This window comes from Rana temporaria, chromosome 1 (genome assembly GCF_905171775.1).
Source record: "Rana temporaria chromosome 1, aRanTem1.1, whole genome shotgun sequence".
Taxonomy (NCBI): domain Eukaryota; kingdom Metazoa; phylum Chordata; class Amphibia; order Anura; family Ranidae; genus Rana; species Rana temporaria.
The window spans coordinates 635,088,018-635,111,957 of NC_053489.1; the positions used below are offsets into that span (position 1 = coordinate 635,088,018).

The window sequence follows — 23,940 nt, forward strand, 5'->3', positions numbered from 1 at the left end:
TGATTGGTGCTACTCGATCCGGATATCAGGGAGGACATCAGTCGTTTTTTAATAATGAGGTTATTGATCTCTTTTTACCCTATAAGGTTATATTTGATTACATTGATCACATTAAAGTTTATAATTTTAGACCCCCTCGATATATACTCTTTTGAACCCATTAGTAGCTCGGCTGATGTCCTCCCTGATATCCGGATCGAGTAGCACCAATCAGATCCAACAGGCAGTGATGACTCATCCAATAGCCGACAGCTACATGGGTATAAAGGGATATTGACGGCGCCACGTAGCCACGCCCTCAGTTGAAGTCGGAAGTGACGAAACGCGTCAGGGCGTGGCTACACAGCGCTACACAGGAAGTCTACGTGCGTTCCACTGCATTCCACGGCCATCCAATCGTATCCAGGACACAGCTTACCATCGCATCCGCAGCACCAGCGCGGCCCCTGTGGACGGGAGGACGCCAGTGAGAGGCGGTGAACTCGTTTTTTTATTGGTTTCTATCATTCACAATCACTGTACGGGCACACACTGGGGACCTGTCATCCAACCTGGCAAATGGGCTGTTGTGTAGACAATACTATACCATGATTATGCTATTGTTTTTTTTGTCTCCACATATGACCCTGCTCGAGTGTTCACCCTTATAGTACCAGTTTGATCTGAAGGTTTGTTTTGTGGTAAGCACACATCCCATTAATTGTTTGGGACTCATCCACATTATTGGTGCAGTATCTGGTGCCAGGTGCACTTATACCAGCTATAGATCACCCTCCACACCATCAGTACCATTCAGGTTTCACCACTTTATTTATTTATTTATTTGGATGATTATCCACATATTAGCGCTGTTTTTATCAGTTTGAACACCTGTTCACGTTTATTGATTCTACTAGTTATATACTTGGAAAAGGTTTTTACCTTTTTAAAAAATAGCTGCTCACAAAGTTTATGCCATCTGACATCACCGGCATAACTTTCTCACAGCATACTTTGCTTTTACTATCCACATCTGTTTGTCTCCACCTCTAACACACTCGGGTTGAGTTAACTTAGTCCTTTGGCGCCGGAAGTGCAACCTTAGGCCGTTTTCGTTTGCACCCTTCTATATATTTTGTATATAAATATTTACATTTATATTTATATTTTTTCGTGGCTGCCATGGACGCAATAAACTTCCTGAGTGAGAGGAACTTGGACATGAACAATATTTTTTCTGTGAATGAACAAACCACCGCACAAATAAATTATAACACAACACTAACCACCCTTGGCAACACCCTTGAGAAACAAATCAGGACATGGTGGGATATTTGTACATTGGAGCAGTACTTGAAAGAAAAGATTATTATAAGAAGTCTGAGATGGGAAGTGACACCACAAGATGGATTAGATGATAGGGACTCTATGGTCGAATGGCTAGAGTTCTTTAATGGAGTGGGTCACAAATTACAGGATCTTATCCTAAAAAGGAAGAAGAGGAAAATGGTGAAATTAGAGACAAGGATAAATGAACTAAATTCATTATTAGATCCCATCAAAGACTCTCAACAAGTCATTGATTTTAATAACAGAATGAAGAAACGTTTAGAGAAGGTTGACAAAGAAACTCAGAAAACAAAAATTAAGAAGTTTCATAGAGACATGGGGGACTTCAGAACAAATACCATTTATTTATGGCAACAAACTAACACCATAGACATAGGTGAAAATGAAATTATGGAGACACAACAAGAACAGGCTACTGGAGAACCACAACCCTCCACTAGTACAGCTCCACAAACTGCTAATGGAAGAATCTTGGGTTTTACACAAGAATCTAACCATCCCCCCACACCGGCTAGAAGGGTGTCTAATAATAATACAAGAGGAAAGAATAGGAATATGGCCCCCTCCAACCATAACTATAACCAAAGGCCACCCCACACGGATGTATATTACCCAGTCCCCATTTATAACAGGTACGAACCCTTACGTGAGGATGAATATTAAGTGAGGTACCAGTCACCCCGTCCTTTTTTAGGGAGAGGCCGGGGGTGGCAAAAAAGGGGGAGAGGGACATCATCCAACAGGGGGAGAGGCGTGATGCAACCACAACAGTATCCGCAATACAGAGACGCCAACCAAGCACCCCCACACAGGGAACCACAATGGAGGGATCACCCTCATCCGGAACAAGAGAGGAGCATTTATCCAGGACCTTGGAGAGGAGAACCAGAGGTTGAAAAGCAGGGAGACGGACAAAAGAGCACCAAAAAAAGAAGAGTGAGAGAATACGATTAGGGGGCATTTTTAATTTAACGGAAACGATTTTAACGGATAAAGAGACGAACATTTTAAATTTAGGACTAAAGTGTGGACTGAATCGTCCAATCAATAAATTTGATGTTTTTATTGACATACACAAATACACCAGAAGATTAAGCATGAAAAAGTATTTTTTAAACAAATATCCAAACACTATAGCCAATACCCCTATTCCGCCCAAAGACAGTGGATTACGCAATAAATCCCTTTTCAATCCCCTTGTAGGCTCAAACCAGCCCCTGGACGTATTTAAGGGTCTTCTGTTGCGTGATCTAGAACAGATTAAACCCAGAAAAAACGTGAACCCAAGGCATATAAGGGATGGGATAGAATCACTAGAAAAAAAAAAGGATATAGTGATCAGACCTGCGGATAAAGGGGGTGGCATAGTGATTTTAAACAAAGAATTTTACCACACACAAATGTGTGACATGCTATCCGATACCAATACTTATATGAAACTCAAAAGGGACCCCACACCACAATATGAAAGCAATCTAAAGAAACTTGTACAAATGGGATACCGTTCTTGTGCGATATCAAATAAAGAGAGAAAATACCTGGTACCAAGTAATTGTAGGATTCCAACTATCTACACACTGCCCAAAATCCATAAGGATGTGCAAAATCCACCAGCAAGACCTATTGTGAATGGAATCGGATCAGTCACATCCAGGTTGGGCCAATTCTTGGACCACTTCTTACAAAAAAGCGTTATAGTTACCAAAGCTTTTTTGAGGGACACTAAAGATCTGCTGATCCAGTTACAAGAAATTGATCTAACAGGCAAGGATGAAGTATACCTAGTGACGGCAGACGTGTCATCTTTATATACAATAATCCAGCATGACGATGCGCTACTGGCACTGAACTGGGCCTTGTCGAAAAGAGAAGATCTGTCCCATAACCTTAAAGTATTCCTGCGGAACTGCCTAGACTACTGTCTGGGACATAACTATTTTTGGTACAATGATTGCTTTTACACACAGAAGAATGGGGTTGCAATGGGCGCTAAATTTGCACCAAGTATTGCGAACCTTTTTATGTCCGAGTGGGAGGATAAATCCATTTTTAATACACAGCGTGAGGAGCTTCTATTTTACCGCCGCTATATCGATGATTTGTTTTTTATCTGGACAGGTTCCATTTTAACATTAGAAGAGTTTTTAAAGGATCTGAATTCAAATAATTACAACATAAATTTGACCAGTGAATATAACATACAAAGTATACATTTTTTGGACCTTAATATTTTTAGAGATGGGAATAAATTGGGTACCAAAGTATACTTTAAGCCGACAGACTCTAACAGCTACTTGCCCATCCAAAGTGGCCACCATCCAATGTGGTTGAGGAACATTCCAAAGGGACAACTAATGCGAGTTAGACGCAATTGTAGCAATGACATAGACTTTAATTCACAGGCCCTCGTACTTAAAGGGAAGTTCTTAGAAAAAGGATACACGAACAGAGACCTGGACAAAGTCATTGAAGAAATAGTACTCTTACCCCGGGACTCTTACCTCACCACAAGACAACCACAAAACAAGAAGAATGTACACGAATGGAGTTTTATTTCGGGATTCCATAGTCAATATAAAGAAGTTGAGCTTATTTTCAAAAATCACTGGCACATTTTGTTTCTCGACAAAACACTAAACACAGTACTACCAAGTTAACCTGGTTTCATATACAGGAAAGCTGTAAGTTTTGGAGATAAAATAGTAAAAAAGATCCTAGATCCTCCAAAAAAAAACCCAACTTTTTGGGACAAAGACGGCTTTTTTCCTTGCAAAAAATGCCTCCCATGCAAAGAAGCTGGCAGACCAAAGAACCATATTGACACATTTACCTCCACGTCTAATAATATCCAGTTTCCAATAAAATCTTTTATCACATGTAATACTACCTATGTCGTTTACATGCTCGAATGTCCCTGTCACCTGATGTATATTGGAAGGACAAAAAGAAAGCTAAAAATCCGTTTAGCCGAACATATTGCCAATATCAAAATAGGATATAAAGATCACAATGTCTCACTCCATTTTAAGTTACACCACAATCAGAACCCTACCGGCTTGAAATTTTGGGGTGTTGACCACCTCGAACCACCCTGGAGGGGCTGTAATCAAGTCGGGGAGTTATCCAAACGTGAGACGGAATGGATATATTCAGCAGGGACTCTGGCTCCCAATGGGTTAAACATAGAATTGGATATAAACTGCTTCATTAGTGATCATTGATATTGGCTCCTCCTTTTCCTACAGTTTGACATTTCCTTCTATATGCTGCATGGTTTATGGACGACCACATAAGCCTCCTCCCTCTCACATCCACTCCCCCTTGCGCAGAGTTTTATGAAAAATATATTTATGAAAAATATATATTGATTTTTTATCCTTTTATCTATATATATATTTTTTATGCAAGGAAGTTTTATACATATTTATATGTATTTTATTAGATTTATTTGAGTGGCCTTTTTAATAATATTTTTAATATTTTTAATATTTCTAATATTGCTTATGTCCCACCATCTCCTCACCACCCCTTCTCTTATACGTATATATATATTTTTTTATATATTTTTATATATATGTTTTTTATATATTTTTATATACATATATTTTCTTATATATTTATATATACTATACGTCCATACCTATATTTATATCTACCCTCTCTAAGTACTCATCTATAGAAACATATATGTGTACATGTCTCTTTATTCTTATACACAAATATATGACCCATACACGCCCGATAAGACTAACCGGGTCATTAAGCAACCTTCTTGGATATACATTTGAAGCTACCCTCTCTGAAAATCCATGTTTTTGAAGATATGAGAAAAAATAATCGCTGTTCTTATAGATATGATTAATCTGGGAACACCAATTCAACATGGTATATGTACACCTAAATATGTTTCCAATCCTTGATGCACATTCCCGTGTGTCATCAACTGTTACTATAGCACTGACTTGATGCCCTATGACCTGCTTGCGCTAGCACTTACAAGTACTATCCACCTGTAAAAATATCGCTAGTAAGCTCTATGCTATTTGCCAGTGCTATTCCCGTGATGTAAAATTTGGGCTGTTAGACACGCCCACTCTTAGTGATTGGACATCGCCAACCTCATGTGCCTTTCTTTGTTGTTCCATAATAAAGGAAATAACAATTTTATCTTTACATTGAATTGCTAAATTAACCACTTAGTAATTTGATTTTATCACTCAGTACTCGCTCCGTGTCAGTTTCTTTGCTGACATTTTCCAATTTTGCTCGTTTTTTAAAAAAATAACAAACCCACAGTACTACTTTACTATACCGCATTATTAAAACTAAAATAGTGAATAGTACGTTTTTTAATAATGAGGTTATTGATCTCTTTTTACCCTATAAGGTTATATTTGATTACATTGATCACATTAAAGTTTATAATTTTAGACTCCCTCGATATATACTCTTTTGAACCCATTAGTAGCTCGGCTGATGTCCTCCCTGATATCCGGATCGAGTAGCACCAATCAGATCCAACAGGCAGTGATGACTCATCCAATAGCCGACAGCTACATGGGTATAAAGGGATATTGACGGCGCCACGTAGCCACGCCCTCAGTTGAAGTCGGAAGTGACGAAACGCGTCAGGGCGTGGCTACACAGCGCTACACAGGAAGTCTACGTGCGTTCCACTGCGTTCCACGGCCATCCAATCGTATCCAGGACACAGCTTACCATCGCATCCGCAGCACCAGCGCGGCCCCTGTGGACGGGAGGACGCCAGTGAGAGGCGGTGAACTCGTTTTTTTATTGGTTTCTATCATTCACAATCACTGTACGGGCACACACTGGGGACCTGTCATCCAACCTGGCAAATGGGCTGTTGTGTAGACAATACTATACCATGATTATACTATTGTTTTTTTTGTCTCCACATATGACCCTGCTCGAGTGTTCACCCTTATAGTACCAGTTTGATCTGAAGGTTTGTTTTGTGGTAAGCACACATCCCATTAATTGTTTGGGACTCATCCACATTATTGGTGCAGTATCTGGTGCCAGGTGCACTTATACCAGCTATAGATCACCCTCCACACCATCAGTACCATTCAGGTTTCACCACTTTATTTATTTATTTGGATGATTATCCACATATTAGCGCTGTTTTTATCAGTTTGAACACCTGTTCACGTTTATTGATTCTACTAGTTATATAAATAATTATAACAAATAATAATGTAATTATAATAAAAATTATTCAATAATGTAATCAAATCAAAAACACTGAAATTTGCTCCGTTGCAGAATTGTCGCTGTCATTACTTTTATTGTTTGATGATGAATTTCCCCACAAATCGCTATCGCTCAATTCTGCAAGTGATTCTAATTTATTATCGCTGTTTTCTAGCTGGTCTAAAAGTACTTTTGATGTAAAGGGACACTGGTTGGTTGGTTTCTATGGACAATCTCCAGTTTCCAGGCAGAAAGAACAGTTTTTATAATATAAAAGTGCATGCAGGACACTGGGCAGACCACTAGGGACAAAGGGGGTGTGTATTTATTTCATAAAGTACTGTAATCTGTAAGATTACAGTATACTGTATGTGTATTGTGTGTTTCACTTTTTGAATATGGCGCCGAACTCCGTCCCCGTGCGTCGTAACGTCGCAGGGAACGGAGCTCGGCACTCGGCACTGTGAATCGAGCGAGGAGCAGGGATTTTTTACTCAGAAAATAGGTGCAGGAACTCCCCTTTCCGACTCACCCCTTTTTTCCGCTCCTACCGACCTCCCAGTACCGTCTCTTTTAGACAATATAGAACCAAGTATCATTTTGTGGTGCTAAGTAATTTGTATGGAATTTGGTAATGATATCAAGAAAAGCAGTAAAATAGATCCCCTGCAGCCAGAAACAATAGATCACCCTAACAACAATGGACCACCCACAACAACATTTCCCCGCCAGCAACAATAGACTCCCGGCAGCAACAGATCTTTGCACAGCCAGCATTAATAGTCTCTCATCAACAATAGACCCCTCCAACAGCAAATCTCTTTCAGCAACAACAGACCCCCCCAGCAACAAAAGACCCCCCCAGCAACAATAGGCCCTCCCACCAGCAACAAATAGACCTCCCCAGCAACAATAGACGCCCCCTGCAAAAATAGATCCCCAGCAGTGAGCATCAATCCCCTGCAGCAAACCCCAGCACCCCTTGCCATTACCTAGTCAGTCCAGGAGGTGCCGGAACTGCGTTCCCCCGCGTTCCCGCTGGAAAAAAACCCTGGCGAGGAGACACAGCGGAGGAGCCCGCACACACAGCGAGGACACATTGCAGGATCCAGGGACAAGGTAAGTAACTTCCCCCTGTATCCTGCAATGCGATCCCGAGTCTGGCTCGGGGATACCGCTTTTGGTATGAAAAATTCACCCCGAGCCTGACTCGGGAATACCACCAGGGAGGTTAAGGGGGTATGTCAAGGGGGCGTATCCTATGCCTACATTCCCATCTCAAAATGTTGGGAGGTATGGCGTATGAGGTCTCACTGGCCCCAGGCAGAAGTTTCAATAAAACTTTTAAACTGGTTGGGAGTATATTTTTATATGGATCAACACTAAAGAACACTGAATAAAAATAAAAATTGCCTAAATAAAATTTTAGTTCTACAGATAGTTACTAGTGTTGAGCAGAATATGCCATATTCGATTTCGCGATATATCTCGAATATATATTCGAATATTCGAGATATATTCGCTAAATTCGAATATTCGTGATATTTTATCGAAATTAATTGAATGCGATTTTTCGCTATTGCGAATGCGAAAATAATTGCGATTTTTTTAATAACTGCGGTAGGAGCGCTCTGATTGGCTTAGAATATTCGTGATATTTTATCGAAATATCGCAACATGCGAATGCGATATTTATTGCGCAATTTCGAGATATGCTGGAGGAGCGCTCTGATTGGCTCAGAATATTCGTGATATTTTATCGAAATATCGCAACATGCGAATGCGATATTTATTGCGCAATTTCGAGATATGCTGGAGGAGCGCTCTGATTGGCTCAGAATATTCGTGATATTTTATCTAAATATCGCAACATGCGAATGCGATATTTATTGCGCAATTTCGAGATATGCTGGAGGAGCGCTCTGATTGGCTCAGAATATTCCTGATATTTTATCGAAATATCGCAACATGCGAATGCGATATTTATTGCGCAATTTCGAGATATGCTGGAGGAGCGCTCTGATTGGCTCAGAATATTCCTGATATTTTATCGAAATATCGCAACATGCGAATGCGAAATTTATTGCAGATATTTCGAAAACTGCTGTAGCAGCACTCTGAAATCGAATATGTATGATATTTTAACCAAAATACATATTGCGATTGCGATTTTTCGATCGCGCATGCGCAATTGCGCGAACAACACGCGACCATTTCCTGGAGCCTTGCCAGTTTCCCAATATTACAGCAACATGGTGGGAAGCAATTTCACAAAGTCTGAGGAAAAGTTGCTGATTTGTGTAAGTATTTTGACCACTGTTATTTCATCATCTTCAACTGCATTTAAGTCTAGTTTAAAAGTTAGTATATATGATCAGATATTAGTATTTAACCAAAAATGTGTCTCCTGCTTTTACAAAACTACAAGTCCCAGCATGCCTGGACAGCTGCAGACACCCTGGTTGGCAAATGTGTATTTAGGCACTTTTCCTTGTTATTTAGCATAATGAATTTAAAATTTTTTTGGACATAGGACGTATGCGAACGTCCTGACTTCAGTGTCCTCAAGGCCCAAGGACGTTTGAATACATATTGCCCTTTAGATGTTGCAGAACTACAACTTCCAGCATGCCTGGGAATGCTGGCACTTCTAGTATTGTAAGTTCTGCAGGCCCACATTTTTCAGGCCTTTATGCACGGGTCTCTAAACTGTGGCACCCTAGATGCAGCAAAAGTAAAATTCTTAGCATGCACTGAAAGACCGTGGCTGATGGGAGTAGTAGTTTTGCAACAGCTGGAGGTGGACTGGTCTTGAAACCCAGAGTTAGGTAACAAACCCGTAGTGTTTTGCAACCATTCTGCCTCCAGCTGGTTATTTTCTGTTGAAAAGCCTGTGGCGTGCAAAACACAACCCAAAAACTCCACCCGGTGCAAGGAAAAATTTGCACACACCTAAAGAGTGACATCACAAAAAACTGCGACGGTTGCATACGTCAGTGGTCCTCCGAAAAGGTCCCGTCTCTGACCCCCCGGGGCGTTAGGCTCCTAGGCTCCTGACAGGGAAAAGAGTTACTGTGGTCCATACAGCCGAAGCCATATGGACCCATCTCGGTCCAAGCAGCGCAATCAACACGCGAACAACACGCGACCATTTCCTGGAGCCTTGCCAGTTTCCAACTTATGATCGCAGCGCAATCACACAGCAACATGGTTGGAAGCAATTTCACTAAGTCTGAGGAAAAGTTGCTGATTTGTGTAAGTATTTTGACCACTGTTATTTCATCATCTTCAACTGCATTTAAGTCTAGTTTAAAAGTTAGTATATATGATCAGATATTAGTATTTAACCAAAAATGTGTCTCCTGCTTTTACAAAACTACAAGTCCCAGCCCAGCCCAGCATTTAAGTCTAGTTTAAAAGTTAGTATATATGATCATATATTAGTATTTCACAAAAAATGTGTCTCCTGCTTTTACAAAACTACAAGTCCCAGCATGCCTGGACAGCTGCAGACACCCTGGTTGGCAAATGTGTATTTAGGCACTTTTCCTTGTTATTTAGCATAATGAATTTAAAATTTTTTTGGACATAGGACGTATGCGAACGTCCTGACTTCAGTGTCCTCAAGGCCCAAGGACGTTCGAATACATATTGCCCTTTAGATGTTGCAGAACTACAACTTCCAGCATGCCTGGGAATGCTGGCACTTCTAGTATTGTAAGTTCTGCAGGCCCCCATTTTTCAGGCCTTTATGCACGGGTCTCTAAACTGTGGCACCCTAAATGCAGCAAAAGTAAAATTCTTAGCATGCACTGACAGACCGTGGCTGATGGGAGTAGTAGTTTTGCAACAGCTGGAGGTGGACTGGTCTTGAAACCCAGAGTTAAGTAACAAACACGTAGTGTTTTGCAACCATTCTGCCTCCAGCTGTTTTTTTCCTGTTGAAAAGCCTGTGGCGTGCAAAACACAACCCAAAAACTCCACCCGGATGCAGTGAAAAATGTGCACACACCTAAAGAGTGACATCACAAAAAACTGCGACTGGTACATACGTCAGTGGTCCTCCGAAAAAGGTCCCGTCTCTGACCCCCCGGGGCGTTAGGCTCCTGACAGGGAAAAGAGTTAGCAACGCATATCTCCCCTATACGTGTATCCTGTGTTGTTAATAATATATTCATAATTATGCAAATGATAATGGCTGCTATATTTATGCAAAAAAGGTGGCGACCGAAATGGCAGGATATAAAATCTTTCATGTTACCCCTGTCATTGATTAATAAGGCGAGAATGCTTCCAATTGTTGAATAGCATACATTTACGTCATATATCCATAAGGCTGTCAACAGAAGTATTACAATATACTTTGTTCTTCATCTTGCAGAAGTTCCTGGAAACAGGATACGATGAGCTGCGGAGGCAGCCACAGAAAAGGGCTGTGGTCAGCGCCCTAATCGCTGACTTTGGCGGCCAACATGACCACAAGGCCATTGTTAAGAAGTGGTCTGACCTGAAGAGGCGCCAAATGGTTCATGTCAGACGTCTTCGGGCTAAATATCATCCAGGTAAGTTATTGTTGACAGTTATGTTTTTTTTTTAAAAAGTGTATTTTGTGCGTGAACTCGAAAGAGAGAGGAGCCGGCCTGCAGGAGTTGGGAGGCCTCCCCCAGAGGCAATCTGCCACCTTTCTCCATGCCCCGGTTGGCAATGGCGGGTGTGAGGGGGTCCTCCCAACCCAACCTCGCATAGCACACCCACCAGGGGCGGGGCTGAGACCACCAAACTCAATTCACAGGTAGCCGAGAGCGGGATCCGAACCCCTAGCTGCAGAGGTGAATCAGTTGTCAGTGCAGTGGCAATCGCGTGGAGCCACCGCAGCTCCTTTGGTGACAGTTATGTAAGGTCATATGTAATTCATGTAAGGTCAGATGTTGTTAACCAAGATGCCATGTTGTGCTAACATATATCACCACCGGCCAAGGTATTCATAGTACTGTTGAAAAAATACATGGGGCAGCAGACAGGAACACAGAAGTTATGTGGGAACATAATTTTCCCATTGCTTTGCATGGGACTTTAAAGAAAAACCCCGACCATGGCAAGTGGGGGTGGGTAAGGTTTAAACCACCTATCCTATGTTTGTGGCTGACATATAAGTAACCTGTGTGCCAAGTTTCATATAAATATCTTTAGCCGTTTGTACGTGATGCTGGAACATACATACATACATACATACATACATACATTTATGCACACACACACGTTGAGTTTTATATATATAGATTACCACTAAATTCCTGTGTTAGGAGTGGGGTTGTTATAGTAATCCCGTGTGCTCCATCAGGCCCTTTTTTTAACATGAGATGGTCTGAACAAAACAAAGGAGACAAAAACAGCTCATTTTAACATGGTTGCATCCCAGCTCACGCTCAGTCCCCTGTAGTGCCCACAAGACCCTTTAATATAACATTGTCCCATTGGTTAACTGTCTATATAAATCAATTTGTATTCATATACAATACAGCACAGTACACAGAATTTGCATACGTCATTAGAAAACATTTTTATAATATATGAACATTGTGTTATTATAGGAGCTCCAATGCCAGTTGTCCGCGCCAAGCGCAGAAGGCGCCAGGCCGATGAGGAGGAGGAGGATGCGGCAGAGGAGGATGCGGCAGAGGAGGAGATGGATGAGGAGGAGCAGCCAGGGCCCTCCCACTCCCCAACCCCAGCTCCTGTTGAGGAGCAAGCTGAGGAGCTTCCCCCCCCCACCACCCCAACTTCTCAAGCAGAAGAGCAGGAGGAAGAGAGCGGTCCTGTGAGCCTCATTCAGGAAGGTAAATATGTGCACAATGATTAATAACATTTCAACAACAAAATGTAGATATAAAAATGGACAACATATAAAGCGCACCTGTCAGATTGTAGAACCATAATATGGTATTGATGCTAGAAGTATACAGGTAGTGCATAATTATTAGGCAAGTTGTATTTTTTGAGGATTCATTTTATTATTGAACAACAACCATGTTCTCAATGAACCCAAAAAACTCATTAATATCAAAGCTGAATTTTTTTGGAAGTAGTTTTTAGTTTGTTTTTAGTGTTAGTTATTTTCGGGGGATATCTGTGTGTGCAGGTGACTACTATTACTGTGCAGAATTATTAGGCAACTTAACCAAAAAATAAATAGATAGCCATTTCAATGATTTATTTTTAACAGTGAAACCAATATAACATCTCAACATTCACAAATACACATTTCTGACATTTAAAAACAAAACAAAAACAAATCAGTGACCAATATAGCCACCTTTCTTTGCAAGGACACTCAAAAGCCTGACATCCATGGATTCTGTCAGTGTTTTGATCTGTTCACCATCAACATTGCGTGCAGCAGCAACCACAGCCTGCCAGACACTGTTCAGAGAGGTGTACTGTTTTCCCTCCTTGTAAATCCCACATTTGATGATGGACCACAGGTTCTCAATGGGGTTCAGATCAGGTGAACAAGGAGGCCATGTCATTACTTTTTTTTATTTAATACCCTTTCTTGCCAGCCACGCTGTGGAGTACTTTGACACGTGTGATGGAGCATTGTCCTGCATGAAAATCATGTTTTTCTTGAAGGATGGTGACTTTTTCCTGTACCACTGCTTGAAGAAGGTCTCTTCCATAATCTGGCAGTAGGACTGGGAGTTGAGCTTGACTCCATCCTCAATCCGAAAAGGCCCCACAAGCTCATCTTTGATGATACCAGCCCAAACCAGTACTCCACCACCACCTTGCTGGCGTCTGAGTCGGACTGGAGCTCCCTGCCCTTTACCAATCCAGCCACGGGCTCTTCCATCTGGCCCATCAAGACTCACTCTCATTTCAGCAGTCCATAAAACCTTAGAAAAATCTTTCTTGAGATATTTATTGGCACAGTCTTGACGTTGCAGCTTGTGTGTCTTGTTCAGTGGTCATCGTCTTTCAGCCTTTCTTACCTTGGCCATGTCTCTGGGTATTGCACACCTTGTGCTTTTGGGCACCCCAGTGATGTTGCAGCTCTGAAATATGGCCAATCTTGTGGCAAGTGGCATCTTGGCAGCTGCACGCTTAACTTTTCTCAGTTCATGGGCAGTTATTTTGCACCTTTGTTTTTCCACACGCTTCTTTTGTTTGATGATCACGCTTCAGAAGCTTTGCAACTTTAAGAGTGCTGCATCCCTCTGCTAGATATCTCTCTATTTTGGACTTTTCAGAGTCTGTCAAATCCTTCTTTTGGCCAATTTTGCAAAAGAAAAGGAAATTGACTAATAATTATGCACACCTGATATAGAGTGTTGATGTCATTAGACCACACACCTTCTCATTACAGAGATGTACATTACCTAATATGCCTAATCTGTAGTAGGCTTTTGAGCCTATACAGCTTGGAGTAAGACAACATGCATAAAGAGGATGATGTGGTCCAAATACTCATTTGCCTAATAATTCTGCACTCCCGGGATGTGTTAGACACATAACAAGTGTATACACATGATAATGATTGATTAATAAGCAAAAAAAAATATTTATTTATTTGGTAACGTTATTTGAAATCCAAATGTTTTTTTATTATATCCTAAAAGCATCAAGAGATCTGAGGAGGCAAAATATACTCATCCAAAAGACGCACCAGAAGATCCTTCAGAACCAGCGGAAGATGAGCTACCTCAACCAACAAAATGCTCTGCTAGAGCAGCAGCTATCGGGTCAGATTGCGGAAATGCACCGCATTCAGAAACGGATTGAGAGCTATATTTAAATTTATTTTTGTATTAAAGAAACTTATTTTTTGGAAATGTTTCATTTCTTTTTGAGATAGAGTTGTAGGTTTTTAAACACATCTAACTTCACATCAAACAAATCAACATCAACACATTTAACTTCATAATAAGCAAAAACATTTTATACTATTATTTTATTTAACATTAACCTAGGACAAACTAAAGCACACGACACAGACACGACGAACACAAAATAAACTGTTGAAAAATGAACATAACAAAAGCAACAATATATATATATATACAAAGAGAGAGAGAGGGAGAGCAAGAAAGAGAGAGAATGCAGATGAGCTCTTGCAGTCAGCCCAATGGTTGCAGTATAAATGCCGCAAAACAGGGTTTAACATAAGGTTCATTGTTATAGTTACACTTGCTGTTTAGATCCGGTCTGGTAGTCCGGTCTGGTAGCTTGTAGCGGAGGCTGTTGGTGGATCCGCTGTGCCAGAAAGGTCATGAAGCTTTACTCAGCATGGAGGCAGCAGCAGGAGTATTAAAATATAATATAACTAGACAATGCATTTCCTGAGGAAAATGCGAGTGGGAATGCTGAATAGCTTAATTGGTGAGCCCCTTGCCAAAGACATTCACCATAACCACTACACTATCTTTAGGACACACAGCTTCTTTCTCTATCTGCAAAGTATAGAGTATGCTGACTTCCTGGTCGCCCCTCCCCCCTCAATAGGTTTCCCCTCCCCCCCAGGTCAGTGAGGAGGAATATTGCACTGAGGTCAGGAAAGTTATTTATGGAAAGAAATAACATTACAAACGCTTTTAATTCACAGATCTAATACATGATTTAAGCCTCCAAACAAAGCTTAATAAATCCTCAAACGTACATGCAATTGATACAACGACTACACCGTTTGAAATACACGGCCCTTGTAAACGCATCGATATGAAATTTATGTAGATAAACTTAAAAATGTGGCCATGTCTGCGATTTAGAAAAGAGCGTCTTTGTGAGTTCTGCAGCAACATTTTTTAGATAATTTCACATGAGAGTCTATGAGACATAATTTCTGGCTGTTGCTCCAATAATTAAAACTAAAATACGTATCGCAGAATTGGTCACATTGCCATAAACCAGACAAGCATAGCTACGTTTTGATATAAAAATTGTGTATGAAAAGTAGATCTTGTGGGCGTGAGACCAATTTGTTTCCCCTTTTTGTAAAGATATTTTTAATTACAAAGATCTCCAATGTTAAGGTCACATGACAGACTCTAAATCCCCTCCATAGGATTACATTATAACCTATTGCATTTTTGTGAAAAATTCGCAAAACGTAAATTGCGTTTTCACCAAAAAATTGTAAACGATAACGATCTGAAAAGTCATAGCCGGATAGCTAAATATTTTGTGACCGCTTTAAAGGTTTTTCAGTGTCTGTAAGTGAAAGTATGAAGTAGCTGAAACTTTTGGCATGGCATGTGAATTCAAAGGGGAAAAGGATGTTCTCATTGACTTCAATGTTTAAAAAAAGGGTCTAAAAGCTTAAAATTTATAAAAGTGTAAAAAGTAGAAAAAAACTTGAAGAAGTCCCATCATTAGCTGAACGAGACGAACATTTTTACAGTTGAATGGTCTCAATAGCTGAAAGTATGCCGAAGTTACGCAGAACCAAAAAACGTAAGGAATAATAAGATTACTAAATTTACGGATATCAATACTGGAAATGTTTATTAAAGCATTCACACTAATTAAGATTAATACATTTACGGGTATCCATACTAGGAATGCTTATTAAAGCATTCCCACTAAGTATCACACAGGCATGATTTACAAGCAGTAGTGGTAATAGTAATACATAGCATAAAAACACTTGGGGAATACTTTACAGCATCAGTAGTGGTCATAGTAGTCAATAGTGTACCAAAAAATTGGGACACAGGTGTCTTGACTGAGCTGTAATAGTAGTAGTAGACATTGACAATACAGTGTCAAATCACTCGGGCAAGAGGTGCCATGATGAACAGCAGTCTTAATAAGAGTATATAGGGTGTGAAATAACTGATGACATAGGTGTCTTGACTGGGCAGCAGAAGCAGCAGTAGTAGTATTAACAGTAGTAGTTGATACAGAGTCATATCACATGGGCAGGAGGTGCCATGATGAACAGCAGTAGGAATAGGAGTATATAGAGTGTCAAATAACTGCTGACATAGGTGTCTTGACTGGGCAGCAGCAGCAGAAGCAGCAGTAGTATTAACAGTAGTAGTTGATACAGAGTCATATCACATGGGCAGGAGGTGCCATGATGAACAGCAGTAGGAATAGGAGTATATAGAGTGTCAAATAACTGCTGACATAGGTGTCTTGACTGGGCAGCAGCAGCAGAAGCAGCAGTAGTATTAACAGTAGTAGTTGATACAGAGTCATATCACATGGGCAGGAGGTGCCATCATGAACAGCAGTAGGAATAGGAGTATATAGAGTGTCAAATAACTGCTGACATAGGTGTCTTGACTGGGCAGCAGCAGCAGCAGAAGCAGCAGCAGTAGTATTAACAGTAGTAGTTGATACAGAGTCATATCACATGGGCAGGAGGTGCCATGATGAACAGCAGTAGGAATAGGAGTATATAGAGTGTCAAATAACTGCTGACATAGGTGTCTTGACTGGGCAGCAGCAGCAGAAGCAGCAGTAGTATTAACAGTAGTAGTTGATACAGAGTCATATCACATGGGCAGGAGGTGCCATCATGAACAGCAGTAGGAATAGGAGTATATAGAGTGTCAAATAACTGCTGACATAGGTGTCTTGACTGGGCAGCAGCAGCAGAAGCAGCAGCAGTAGTATTAACAGTAGTAGTTGATACAGAGTCATATCACATGGGCAGGAGGTGCCATGATGAACAGCAGTAGGAATAGGAGTATATAGAGTGTCAAATAACTGCTGACATAGGTGTCTTGACTGGGCAGCAGCAGCAGAAGCAGCAGTAGTATTAACAGTAGTAGTTGATACAGAGTCATATCACATGGGCAGGAGGTGCCATGATGAACAGCAGTAGGAATAGGAGTATATAGAGTGTCAAATAACTGCTGACATAGGTGTCTTGACTGGGCAGCAGCAGCAGCAGAAGCAGCAGCAGTAGTATTAACAGTAGTAGTTGATACAGAGTCATATCACATGGGCAGGAGGTGCCATGATGAACAGCAGTAGGAATAGGAGTATATAGAGTGTCAAATAACTGCTGACATAGGTGTCTTGACTGGGCAGCAGCAGCAGAAGCAGCAGTAGTATTAACAGTAGTAGTTGATACAGAGTCATATCACATGGGCAGGAGGTGCCATGATGAACAGCAGTAGGAATAGGAGTATATAGAGTGTCAAATAACTGCTGACATAGGTGTCTTGACTGGGCAGCAGCAGCAGCAGAAGCAGCAGCAGTAGTATTAACAGTAGTAGTTGATACAGAGTCATATCACATGGGCAGGAGGTGCCATGATGAACAGCAGTAGGAATAGGAGTATATAGAGTGTCAAATAACTGCTGACATAGGTGTCTTGACTGGGCAGCAGCAGCAGAAGCAGCAGTAGTATTAACAGTAGTAGTTGATACAGAGTCATATCACATGGGCAGGAGGTGCCATGATGAACAGCAGTAGGAATAGGAGTATATAGAGTGTCAAATAACTGCTGACATAGGTGTCTTGACTGGGCAGCAGCAGCAGCAGAAGCAGCAGCAGTAGTATTAACAGTAGTAGTTGATACAGAGTCATATCACATGGGCAGGAGGTGCCATGATGAACAGCAGTAGGAATAGGAGTATATAGAGTGTCAAATAACTGCTGACATAGGTGTCTTGACTGGGCAGCAGCAGCAGAAGCAGCAGTAGTATTAACAGTAGTAGTTGATACAGAGTCATATCACATGGGCAGGAGGTGCCATCATGAACAGCAGTAGGAATAGGAGTATATAGAGTGTCAAATAACTGCTGACATAGGTGTCTTGACTGGGCAGCAGCAGCAGCAGAAGCAGCAGCAGTAGTATTAACAGTAGTAGTTGATACAGAGTCATATCACATGGGCAGGAGGTGCCATGATGAACAGCAGTAGGAATAGGAGTATATAGAGTGTCAAATAACTGCTGACATAGGTGTCTTGACTGGGCAGCAGCAGCAGAAGCAGCAGTAGTATTAACAGTAGTAGTTGATACAGAGTCATATCACATGGGCAGGAGGTGCCATCATGAACAGCAGTAGGAATAGGAGTATATAGAGTGTCAAATAACTGCTGACATAGGTGTCTTGACTGGGCAGCAGCAGCAGCAGAAGCAGCAGCAGTAGTATTAACAGTAGTAGTTGATACAGAGTCATATCACATGGGCAGGAGGTGCCATGATGAACAGCAGTAGGAATAAGAGTATATAGAGTGTTAAACAACTGCTGACATAGGTGTATTGACTGGGCGGCAGCAGCAGCTGAAGCAGCAGTAGTAGTATTAACAGTAGTAGTTGATACAGAGTCATATCACATGGGCAGGAGGTGCCATGATGTACAGCAGTCTTAATAAGAGTATATAGGGTGTGAAATAACTGCTGACATAGGTGTCTTGACTGGGCAGCAGAAGCAGCAGTAGCAGTATTAACAGTAGTAGTTGATACAGAGTCATATCACATGGGCAGGAGTTGCCATGATGTACAGCAGTCTTAATAAGAGTATATAGGGTGTGAAATAACTGCTGACATAATTGTCTTGACTGATCCAAAGGAGTCATGGGAGAAAATCATGTGGTCAGATGAGACTATAATATAATTTTTTGATCATAATTTCACTAACCGTGTTCGGAGGAAGAATAATGATGAGTACCATGCCAAGAACGCCATCCCTAATGTGAAGCATGGGGGTGGTAGCATCATGCTTTGGTGGTGTTTTTCTGCACATGGGACAGGGTGACTGCACTGTATTAAGGAGAGGATGACCGGGGCCATGTATTGCAAGATTTTGGGCAACAACCTCCTTCCCTGAGTTAGAGCTTTGAAGATGGGTCGAGGCTGGGTCTTCCAACATGAGAATGACCCAAAGCACACAGCCAGGATAACCAAGGATTGGCTCTGTAAGGAGCATATCAAGGTTCTGGCGTGGCCTAGCCAGTCTCCAGACCTAAACCCAATAGAGAATCTTTGGAGGGAGCTCAAACTCCGTGTTTCTCAGCGATAGCCCAGAAACATGACTGATGTAGAGAAGATCTGTGTGGAGGAGTGGGCCAAAATCCCTCCTCCAGTGTGTGCAAAGCTGGTGTAAAACTACAAGAAATGTTTGACCGCTGTAATTGCAAAGAAAGCCTACTGTACCAAATATTAACATTGATTTTCTCTGATGTTGAAATAGTTATATTCAGCACTGTAAATACATCAGGTCCGGGGCTTCATCAGGGAATGCATGGCAAGGGACCCTTCAGCGCCCTGAACCGACGACGGGTGCCAGAAAGTCACCGCCGATCCAGGACTCATTCATCTTTATGAATGTGAGTCTGTCCACGGAGTCTGTGGACAGACGGGTCCTCTTGTCCGTGACCACCCCACCTGCCGCGCTGAATGTCCGCTCAGATAGTACGCTGGAGGGGGGGCAAGACAATAACTCCAGCGCATACTGAGCGAGCTCGCGGCAGGTGTCCAATCTGGCAACCCAGTACTCCATGGGGTCGTCGGTGCTCATACTGTCAGAAGCACCGACGGACGCCATGTAGTCTGCCACCATGTGGGCCAGCCGCTGGTGGTGACTGCTGCTGCTGCTGCTGGTGGTGGTACTGGGTCGCTCGGTTTGGAAGAACATCCTCATCTCTTCCATTAGGTCCCCTGCTCGGCTGCAGCTGGGTGCAGCCACCTGCTGGGTGAGATGAGGGGGGACAACTGGAGGCCGGGGAGTTGCCTGCTCCAACCGTCTGACAATGGCTGCCTGCAGTTCCTCCATCCGGTGCTGCCTCCGGCTGGCTGGGATGAACTGCTCCAGTTTCCCCTTGCACCTGGGATCCAAAAGGGTGGCCATCCAGAAATCATCCCTCGTCTTGATGGTCTTAACCCGGGGGTCCCTCCTGAGGCATCTCAGCATGTGGGCAGCCATGGGGAAGAGCACAGCCCGCTGTGACTCCTCAATGCTGGCCAGGTGAATGAGGTGCGACTCTTCTTCCCTGAGGCGCTGCTGGTCAAACTCAGACATGCCCAACCCCCGGACTATCGGTGCCCCCAACACCGGCTCTCCCTCCTGACCAGGCCCTGACTCCGGGACGACACCAGCAACCACCTCCTCCTCCTCTTCATCATCATCCTCCTCCTCCTCCTCCTCGTCCTGGCCCTGGTCTCGGTGGAGCATTGCTGACTCCTCCTGCTCCACCAAGGCACTCTCCCCAGCCTCGAGCAGGCGATCTAGTGTCCTCTCCAGCATGAACAGTATTGGCAGCACGCTATTGAGGCCAATTTGCTCACTGCTGACCATCTTGGTCGCCTGCTCGAAGGAGGACAACACTTGGCAGACCTGGTTTATCTGCCCCCACTCCGCACAGGCGATGAAAGGGAGTTGTGGTGAAGCCCTCTGAGTGCCTAGTTCCATCAGGTACTCCCTCACCGCCCTTTGCTGCTCCCACAACCTCTTCAGCATGTGGAGGGTGGAGTTCCACCGCGTCACACTGTCCACAATCAGCCTGTGAAGGGGCAGATTGTACTTCCGCTGCAATTTGGACAGGGACGCGGTAGCGGTTGGGGAGCGCCTGAAGTGGCTGGCAATCCTACGCGCCTTTGCCACAATGTCACTCAACCCTGGATAAGTGCGCAGGAACTTCTGCACCACCAGGTTGAGGACATGTGCCAGACAGGGCACGTGCGTCAGACTGCCAGCATGGAGGGCGGCGAGTAGGTTGCTGCCGTTATCGCAGACAACCATACCTGGCTGGAGCCTTCGGGGTGTCAGCCACTTCTGGACCTGAGCTTGAAGTGCTTTCAGCACTTCTTCTGCAGTGTGTCTCCGGTCCCCTAAACTAACAAGCTGGAGCACGGCCTGACAGCGCACGTGCCCCACACTTGAGTAGCTACGGGGGCGCTTGCTGGGAGGCTCAGCAGCTGCGGAGACAGTGGCTTGAGGGAGACCAGCAGTTCTCCCCTGGACACCCCGGGGCGGCACCACAAGATCGGTTGCCGACGATCCCTCACCGACGCCTCGGAGGGAAACCCAATGGGCCGTGAAGCTGATGTAGCGTCCCTGCCCATGCCTGCTGGTCCAGCCATCCATTGTCAGATGAACCCTGTCGCTGACAGCGTGATCCAGCGACAGGGTTACATTCTGCACAATGTGCTGGTGTAGGGCAGGGACACCAGTCCTGGCAAAGAAATGGCGGCTGGGGACACGCCATTGGGGTTGGGCCTGCTCCAACATCTGCCTGAAGGGGTTGCTGTCAACTATGTTGAAGGGCAGCAGATGTTGGGCAATAACCCTTGCCAGGAGCCCATTGAGGGAACGCACACGTCGGTCTCCAGGGGGGAAGGGAGTGGTGCGGTCAAAGGCGTCTGAAATCGACGCCTGGCGCCGGACGGCAGTGCGGGACACAGACGTGGAGGGTGCTGTGGAAGTAGAGGTCTGGCTGCCGGTACCAGTACCTCTACTAGAGGGAGCGGGGGGGCATGACCTGCTGGAAACAGATGAAGATGTGGCAGGGGCTGCTGTACCCTGCTCACGTGTGGTGGTGGCGCTGCTACCACCACCACGCTTCATCTCTTCATACAACGCCCAGTGGTTTATCCTCAGGTGCTGGTTCAGGGCTGTGGTACCCACCCGAGCCAAACACTTCCCTCTCTTCACGCTCACTTTACAAATCCGGCAGATGGCCACGGTAGGGTTGTCTGCCACCAGGGTAAAGAAATTCCAGACAGGTGACTTCAGCACCGCCCTCCTGTCAGATGGGGTGACGCTTACTTGCACCTGCTGGGATTCGGTGCGCACAGGTGGAGCTGCCTGCTGCTGCTGCTGCTGCTGCTGCTCCTCCTCCTGACACCTCCTGCTGCCATCACCAGTGGAGACCCTGACGATGGTCTCCCTGGTGGTGACCTGGCGCACCGTTTCACCAGGGTGCCTACCTTCCCCGTCGTCACTGACGTAGTGAGCCGACGCGTCAGATGGCAACCATGATGGGTCACCCTCTTCGCCCCCAGAGATGTCAGACCAAGGGCTGAGATGTGTTGGTCTGAGGGAACCACGTGACATGGAGCCTCTAGCCTGGCTCCGCTGTCCCCTCACCCACGCCTGGGTCTGACTAGGTGCTGCTGTTTCCTGCACCAAAACAGCAGCACCAGTTTGAAGGGATGTCTCTGGGATACTGCCAGCAGGTATCCCATCCTCCTCATCCATCCCTTCAAAAAGGTCCTGACCATCAGGACAGAGCTGGAGGTCTGCCTGATGCATGGCCTCCCCCAAGAGATCCCTATCACTGTCGCTGTCGAACAGTAAGATGCTGGACTCTTGGGGGCTGGGGGGGGGGTAGTACAGGCAACGGTGTAATGGTGGTACTACTGTGAGTCGGGACCGACGACTCAGTGGCACTGCTGTGCCCCATGTAGTCCACCACTACTTGAGCCTGAGATGGCAATATCGGGCGGCTGCCCGATGGGAAGAACTCCCGGATAAGGCGTACTCCCCTTGCACCCGATCCTCTACCACTAGTAGGGGCACGAGAGGTACCCCGTGCTGGCAGCGATCCAGCACTGGGAGTAACTCCCCTACCCCTGCTGCCACGGCCACGGATGCCGCTCATTATTGCTGATATGTGTGTGGGGGGGTTAAACTTTATTGGGGGGGAAAATGTGAACAAAATGTGTTTTTGTGTTTTTTTTACAAGACAGGCACGCAGACAAAGACGTACACAGACAGCTACTAAACTATAAGAAAAGTAGTACACCAGACAAGGACTACAAAATTAAAGAAAAAAAAAAAAAGCACTAAACAAACACTAACTTTTTTTTTTTTTTTTTTTTTTAAACACAAAACACAGACACTAAACACACACTAAGCTAAGCTAGATGAAATAAATGTACACTAACAGTGTGTACACTTACTACACAAAATTTAACTAAACTGAACACAAAACTTAGCTTTTATAAAAGCTCTTTAGGGAAAACTAAACAAAATTTGAACTGAGATGCCTATCAAATATCACTGAACAGCGAACCTGCAAGATCTAACAGTAACACAAGATGAACAAAACTTAGCTTTTAGAAAAGCTCTTTTATAAAGCTCAGATCAATATGTGTTCTGAAATCTCTTGCAAATATAACTGAACAGGGAGGATTGCAGGATCAAACAGTAACACAAATGAAAAAAACAGCACAAAACAGCACAAAACGTAGCTTTGAAAAAAGCTCTTGGGTCTATTGCTTTGAAAAAAGCAGTTGATATACTGGAAAAGATCCACTGGAATCACTAAATAGCAATGCTGGTGATGATCTAAATCAATCAAGAACAAAGACACAGGAAACCAGGAACACAGAAACAGCCTCCACACTCTATAGCCAGCTTCTGAATCTGCAATGAAATGGTGCTGGGAGTGAGCTTATATAATGTCCATGCAGGCAGGTTCCTATTGGTTGCTAAC

General features: G+C 43.6%; 1 protein-coding gene across 1 annotated transcript in view; it reads right to left on the reverse strand.

The window, feature by feature from the left end:
• Nucleotides 1-23,940, reverse strand: part of SLC2A9 (solute carrier family 2 member 9) — a 469,231-nt gene that overhangs the window by 433,955 nt on the left and 11,336 nt on the right. The window lies entirely within an intron of this gene.